This window comes from Limulus polyphemus, unplaced genomic scaffold, assembly GCF_000517525.1.
Source record: "Limulus polyphemus unplaced genomic scaffold, Limulus_polyphemus-2.1.2 Scaffold7656, whole genome shotgun sequence".
NCBI classification, from domain to species: Eukaryota; Metazoa; Arthropoda; class Merostomata; order Xiphosura; family Limulidae; genus Limulus; species Limulus polyphemus.
In genome coordinates, this window is record NW_013673266.1 from 12,544 (window position 1) to 21,170 (window position 8,627).

Genomic DNA, 8,627 nt, shown 5'->3' on the forward strand with positions numbered 1-8,627 from the left:
AATAAAAAGTGAGTCTTCAGTATAATACCTATAGAAAAAGCAGTATACGATGGTAACTAAATGATAGTGTAAGTGAATTATACACGGAATATTAGTGCGATAGAAATAGAGAAAGGTAGTTCGGCTTAGCAACTGAAATTCTAAAGCAATTGAATATGCCTAAGTGGACTTTGGGACAAGAAGAATAAAACTATATATAGTGTTTATGATATGTCTATAATCTCTATAATGTAAAGAATTTGTTGTACATACGTTTAACTAGTTTGGATATATTAAAATATTATTTTCAAAAGAAGTGGAGTGTTGTTCGTTTATCTTTGAATTTATCGCCAACATGTCACAAACAAATACTGTAGAAGACTCCTTAGCCCAACACCTATATTATTCGACCTACTTACTAAATACTACTACTATATATAATATTAAGAAGAATAAAGCCTTCACAATTTTGACAAATATTATGTCATGGTATCAGTAGTGTGAATTCAGTCTTGGCTTCAAAGGCTGAAATACTGCATGACAAGCGTGTATAAATCAATGTTTTGGCTATTGAAGGATACATAATGCGAAACATTGTTGCAATATTTCATGTTTCAGTAGAAGTTTCATGCAAGCCCCTGAAGAGGGTACGTGAAACTTGACCTTGTTAACAATACAAGTGGTCGAGATTGCATACCGAAACTTTCCAGAAATGTGTCTTAGAATATGTTCTTTATTAGATAGAACTGTTGAATAGAGAATTTGCTAGCAACCTTGCCGTGAAAACAGGTGTGAATATATCCTCGAGAACTGTAAGATACACAATATCACGAAATGTTTTCAATAAACACGTAGTTACACCAAAATCTCTGGTTGGGATTGGATAACGAAACCAAAAGGCTAAAATCGGCGTAGGAAGACAGACAATGGGATGAGCAAAGCTGGAAACATGTGATCTTGACAAATTAATCCAAGGTCCATTTTTTGGTAAAAAAATCAAAGACAGTTTGTTCCACGGGGGATAGGGGAACAGTAAAACAGTCAATTCACAATATTTATAGGTTTAGGATGCACCTAAGCCAGTGATCTAAACAACAATTGATGATACACTGATCGCTGACAAGTACAGGCAAATTCTGATCCATCAGGCTATTCTCTCAGGAATTCATCTTTCCCCAGAGACAGCGATTCCAAAAAAAAAAAAAGCAAATGTGGTGAACCGATATCTTGATAATAAAGAAAAGCATCGACATTTTCAATATTTCAAATATAATTTTCATAATTTAAATTTTTAAAAGAATGTAACACACTATCCTTTTTAACCTATTGTTTCGACATCATGGTTTTAAAATGTTCTCTATTTAAGTATATGTAATTGTATTTTATTTTAATCATGAGATTACTTTTCTCTCTCTTTGTTTACGTTATATTCCACACACTTCTTCAATTTTATGTTTAACCATCCATACAGTACTGTGCAAAAGTGTTAGGACAAGAGAATATTTTGTCATTCTTTCCATTTTATGGGCTAATTCTTCCATGCCATCACAGAATGTGAAGTTCAACACTATGGTAACGCTTCACCGATCCCTGTTGACAGTTGAATGCTTCAAGGTGAGAATACTTATCATTCTTTAGAATTCCCATATACTTGTACCAAGGGCATGTCATAGAGGTTCTGCTTGAATGAACATACTGATCCAATTTAGGTTCTGAAATAACTGTCATGGTACCCCATGTAGTGTCTTAAGTATATATAGAGAAGCTAGCATGGAGCTAGCATATGGTACCGGTATATGCTAGAAGAAAACAATTTGACAGCGCTCCACAAATAAACCATGACAAGAAACAGAGTTTAACACTACATATTAAGTTTTGTTGTCATGCCATGGCCCCAAAAGTGTAGAGAATTGTCAGCAGAGCAGAGAGTTCGCATAAAAGCTTTACCAGATGCTGGTTGGATTCTCCGAAAAATTACTGCAGACTTGTAATGCTCCCCAAACACTGTCAAGTACACCGTAGATCGTGAGATCGAGACAGGAAAGGAAGAGGCAGAACACCTAAAGTCAATGATACTGAGGTTAGGTATCTTCGTTTATGCAGCTTTTGAGACAGAATAAAGACTGTCACTGATCTCAAGCATGAGATAAACGACCATGTATCAAATGACATAAAAGTGTCCAGATCTACAGTATCAAGAAGGCTCAACGTGAATGGAATATTAGTTCATGTAGAAATTAAGAATCATTTACTTTGAACCCCAAATATTATCAAGAGACTGAAATTTGTTAAAAAGTACAAAACCTGGACTGTTGCTGATTGGAAAAGGGTGTTATGGACAAATGAGTCCAAGTTTGAAACATTTGTTTCAAAGCGTAGGTTGTACGTCCGGTCCGGCGGAAGAAAGGTGAAAGACACTTACCTCAATGCATAGCACCTACCCTGAAGCATGGTGGAGGCAAGTTGATAGTTTGGAGGTGTTTGCAAAATAGATGGAATAATGGATTAGGGCAAGTACCATCAGATACTGATCTGTAATGGTATACCCAGTGGTTTGCGTATTATTGGTAAGAAATTATACTACCAAGAAGATAATGCCCCCAAACACTCATCCAACCTTTGCAGAAATTACTTAGCTAAGAACGAAGCTGCTGGAGTCATTCATATGGCGCAATGGCCCCTAAAGAGACCCAATTCTACCCAATTGAGCGGATCTGGGATTTGATTGATCAAAAACTTATAATGCTTGGAGACGACTTGAATGAGTAATGAGAAAAAACTTTAATATAAGTTTAACATAACAGCAAATGTACAACGTTTCGACAAGGTTTTTGTCATCATCAGGCACAAGTAATTTACACTGACATATATATATATATACAGTATTGTACAAAGAGGTCACGTGACTGGATACTGTTGCAAGACTTAGAAGAGATATCTTGGCACCGTAGGGTGTTGGTTTAGAGTAGGGTTGTTTTGTTCAATTAAGATGGTTTCCTTGATTTTTTGTTTGTTTATGTTTGGTTCTTTGTTTAAAATTACTGCGATTTTAATAGATATACTATGTTTTTTTTTCAGTTGCAACGGTGGAAAACATGGGACGTTTTTTATTGTGTTCTGGGAATCTGGTTTCCAATTTCCTTCCTGTTTCTCCGATGTAGAATTCTGGGCAGTTATTATTCTGTTCGTGTAATCGGCTTCCACGGGTAATCTGACACTTCTTTTGATGGCTCTGTACAGGGAATGTTTGGTGTCCACAATGGTTGGTCTAGCTGTTTAGGTTCTAGAGCTAACCCATTCATATTTCTTCCAGAGCTGGAATGTCCGCCTTGTCATTTAATGATCCATTTTCATCTATAGACTACTCATCAGTCTAATCAAACTCTAAGTCAACACTAGTAATTTTCAATACCAAGGAGTAGTCCTTCGTGTTTCCAATACCATCATTAACACTTTAACACTTCTCGTAATATAATCTTCATCTATAAACCAATTAATATAAAATGGTAGGAACAAGAGAAATCATTTTGTACTTTATAAGTATGGTTAGGAATAGCAGATATACAGTAGAGTTAAGGATTTGGTCTTATTGAGAATACATCAGGATTTAAGAAGTGTGATGAACTGGAGTCTGATTGATCAGAAAGTCATCTAAAAGTAATAACAAATTCAAAGTTTAAATGGCCTAGTTGCACTGTTCTTAACATTTTCACATCGGGTAGGTCAAAGTGCACATATCACAACCTTTTATAGAGTTACATTAAAAATTTAATTGAACTACTTTATAATCAATCTATACAAATTATCTTAGCATCAAAACGTAGTAAATAAATTGGATTTTAATATCATTTAAGTTTTAAGCTTGCAATTTTATACATTGTTTTAAAAATCCTCAATCTACCCTAGTACCGAAATGTGACATTTGCCCTCTAGGTCTTTCCTCTTCTCTACTTTATATACCAACCCTCCGAAAAGTCCGGAATTTAACATAAGTTACTCATTATAGTACAATTATTACTCAGGCAAAGCATACTTTTTATAGCCTTCAAACGTATTTGATTTGAAAGCCATAAACTAGAAAATCAGATCCCTCTTGCCACGCCCAACTATCATATCCTCTCTTTTACAAATTGCTAATAGTTCTCTCTAGTATTTAATACTATATTATTTATAACCAAATAGAAAGCCAAAGTTATAATCTATAAAGTGACTGTATATTATGTTTTTGTACAGAAAATTGTCTATTTTACTGACATTCCAAACTGTATCCGTACGGGAAACACACTGTCGAGCTTAGTTGTAATTAAATGGTTCTTATTGCATAGTCAGAAAGCCAGAAGATTTATGATAGTTGTAAGACATTGACTGCTTTTTACCTGTTATTAGTCTGTGTTCTTGGGTGCATTATTTAATTAAATAAAAAATACTTATTGCAGTAATTTCATTAGTATTAAACATTAGAGTTAAATTGCATTGACAGCAAAATCTTATATTTCTTATTTTTCATGAATATTTCTTACTTATTATTATGAAAATAACACAAGTGTAAAAAATAGAAACTTATTATATTAGATAAGGTTAGATTAGGTAAAAGAAAGAAAAAATAAAAATATTTCACGAGGTATGGTCGCGAACAGTTCGCGAGGTTACTGTGCTTTTGATAATTCGATGGCCCGGCATATCCATGTGGTTAGAACGCTCGACTCGCAATATGCGAGTCGTGGGTTCGTATCCCCGTCCCACCAAACATGCTCGCCCTTGCAGCCGTGGGGGCGTTATAATGTTACGGTCAATCCCACTATTCGTTGGTAAAAGAGTAGCCCAAGAGTTGGTGGTGGCTGGTGATGACTAGCTGCCTTCCCTCTAGTCTTACACTTCTAAATTAGGGACGGCTTGCGCAAATAGCCCTCGTGTAGCTTTGCGCGAAATTGAAAACAAACAAACAAACTTGTGTGGCAGAATTAGTAGTTAGGCACCGTTCAAAAGCAATAAAATTAAATATAAATAGATGTATACTGTTACAAGCTTTATATTATTTAAAATAATCAGTTGTGGGTTTTATTACAATTCGCAGTTATTTCAGAAAAAAAAGGGTAATTTAGAATCATTAAATAATTCTTATGGTGATTACGGGGTCGATGAAATCGACAGACCCTGTATAGAGGTATAGTATTGATAATAATAGATAAAATATAAAGTTTTCTGAAAAAAAACACAAACATTTGATATTTATTTAGGTGGTTTTAATAATTACGCAAACGAAATTTTCAGATGAAGAAAAGTATTTTTAATCTTAATATAAAAATCACTTTGCAATCGGAGCAGTCAACACTCTGGCACCATATAATTACAGACAAACCTTTAGTAAACTACTTAATTAAAAATTCTGATTTTGTTGTCTACAAAAGACATTTAATGTTTACTGAAAGCTTGCCAAGATTCGTGAAAATACATTAAGTACTTTCAGAGTCATAGTATGTCTACTACCATGTCACATGGATGGTGGTTGCATGGTGCGATAGGGTCTTCCAGAGCTGGAATGTTAGCGTTGTCACTTAATAATTCATCTTCATCCATAGACTCCACTATTAACAGTCATCTTTATATAATCTTCATCCATAGTGCAATGAATACAAAATAGTTAAAAGAAGAAAATTCATTTGCCTCAGGATTGAAGATGTGTGGTGAACTGGATTCTGATTGGTCAGAAATTAATCTAAAAGTAACAGACTTAAATTAAAATGGTCTAGTTGCATTGTTCTTTAAGGGAGCTTTAGGTACAGAGTAGTAAAATTATTGTCACGATGAAGTGTCATTCCTACAAACTCAAATTTACTCAAGTACATGTAGTAAACATGTTCCTTACACCTGATAACAGCCCAGATCATCACGCTTTGTTAAGTACCTTACTTGTTCAAATTACAACTGCAACATATTTATTGTTTCAATGTTATAAGCTAAGACTACTTCCTGTAACCTACCTGCATTCCTTCCACAACTATGTGGTTGTCATGTGAACAGACCTCAGGACCAATAGAGAATAAATAGAGTAAACCTGCGAGTAATGAGCACCATTCTTGTCCAACACATAGCTCCTTTATCCACTTTTAATGCTTTTTTGACAACAGCTATTAAAGATAACTGTAACCTGCCTCAATTCGTTCTACCACTGTCTTGTTATTACATAAATAAAGCCGTTTGTCCAGGGAAGAAGAAGAGATTAAATAAAACTGTACGTAACACAAGTTGTAAGTCCTACACAAGCAAATGAAACAGGTTAGCCATTACAAACGTGCCAAGCTCTAACATTGGACTGTTGTATTCCATTCGACTTCTATCCGATGCAGGTTTAATACAAGCCAGGGCCAACTTTAGAGTAATGGTGTGCGAGTGTTATTTTCTATCTTAGGCAAGCAGCCACAGTCTGCACTATCGTGAATTTCAATTGTACCTTACACTGAAACAAATATTTAAACAATTTTCAGTTAAGCTATATTCTTACAAAATACGTTTGGCTTTTATGACTCCTTCTATTCCGAGACTGCCTCGACTGCACTTTTCTGCCTTTTCTTTGGTCAAGCCTGATTTCGCAAAATGGGTATATATTTGAGTTAGCTTTGAAATATGAGGTTACGGTGTACAATGGGGTGGAGGTCATTTTTGACGGACTATACGCTAGTAATAGTTTTACAAAAAAACCACTATAAGATTCCATAATAGTTAAAAAACACTATAACACTAATATATATATATATATACATAAATTGCTTAATTCAGAAAGATTTAAGTTTAAAATTGAATCGCTATTTTTACTTTCATGATACATTTTATGTACTTGACTCTAGGCTAGGTGTTCCCACACTACGTCTTTATTTTAGGCTTATTATACCAACACTTACTACACTTATAAGGTTTCACGCCAAACACCTCCTCAGAGTCCCTTTGCATCCACGCCGCAGACAGTAATCGAACTATTCTATTTGTGTAAAAGCATTTTAGCTTTTATGACTCGTCCTATTTCGAGAAATCAAGATAAATCAAGCGTGTCGTGACGTTACGTGGCACATACACTAGCTTCTATAAAGGTTAGATATTTGTATGTGAATACTCCTTGTTTGGAATTTAAATATAGATTATGCAAAGATGCGATGCGTATTACTTGCAAATTCTGTTGATGGTATTAATTTGATATCTCAACAAACCTATGAAGATGTTTTTTGTATGTTTGTTTAGTTGTTCGTAGTTAAGCACCAAGCTACGCAGTGGGCTACATGTGGTGTGCCCACTTCGGGTATCGCAACCTGTGTTTTACTGTTATAAGTCCACAGACATATCGCTGAGCCACTGGAGGAGAAGCTGTTTGTATTTCCATTTCTTTCTCTTAAGCGTTAATAAACGTATTTCTTTTTTTACGCAAATATGTACATGCTAATTCAAATCTTGCCTTTTTTAGATACATTATATTTCATGTTTTAAATGTCATTCAAAAACAAAAGAAACATTGGTATTGGGTATTGGGATTGTTAACACGATCTGCTACTCTTATTTGTTCCCAGCGTTAACATTCAACAACAGTTTGTTCTACGCGGGAGAGAAGAACGTTAACATAATCAGAGTACAACAGTAAAGTATGCTAGGGAACCAGTAGAAATTTCAAATCCGTCTATATGAATAATTTGGTTGCCTTTAGAAAATTGATAATACACTGAACGCTGACAAGTACAGACAAATTCTAATCCTTCACGCTATTCTCTCATGAATTCATCTTCGCCAGAGACAAACTTCCCAAGAATAAAGCAAATGCAGTGATCTGATAGCTTGGCATTAAAAAAGATACCGAAATTCTCAGCATTTATGATATAACTTTCATAATATATAGTTTTAAAAGAATGAAACATGCTGTTTTTTCCCATCATAAAGCAGTAAGAGTGTGCGGTTAGGACTCTTGTTAAACAAAAGGGATAGCAGCCATTGGAATCTCGGCATTTTAGAGAAGTATAATTTTAATAAGAAGGACATTTGGAAACGATAAGCATTATTAAATAATGGACATTTATAATTTATTTAAAGGAATTACGAGGTAATTCAATAAAGAATATTTTAAAATTATAGTAGAAAAGACTGTGACACAAAATAACAATGTGTTATATTTAATTTAAAGAAAGGATGACATGAGCTTAAAATTTTAAAGTAACAAAATTTAAGCTTAAGTGCAAACATTAGAGTTTAAAGTTTCTCGTTAATAAACGTTATTTTTAATAAAAACAAAATCCTAAAAATATTATACTCTTTTTACTGTCATGTATATAAATAAAAATAATTTTGAGAAACTTCATGTATACAAGGATTTGTAAAAACATTATATTGAAAACAAGAGAAAAAAACATTGTAATTTTGTCTTCATCAGTAATTGCGTTACCCAGAAAAGTTTCATTTTATATAATTTTGTCTTGTGTTTACAAAATCCCAAACTTATCTAGTCAGAAAATGTTGTGACATTGCAACAATATAAACAAAACGTTAACACGAAAAAGAAGCTAATGCGCTCTGAATGAGTTGAGTGCATTCCAGTCCCATATTATCGTTTATGTTCTAAGAAAAATACGTTTCAAAACATTATTTAAAAACATTTTTAAAAATTTTCTGAG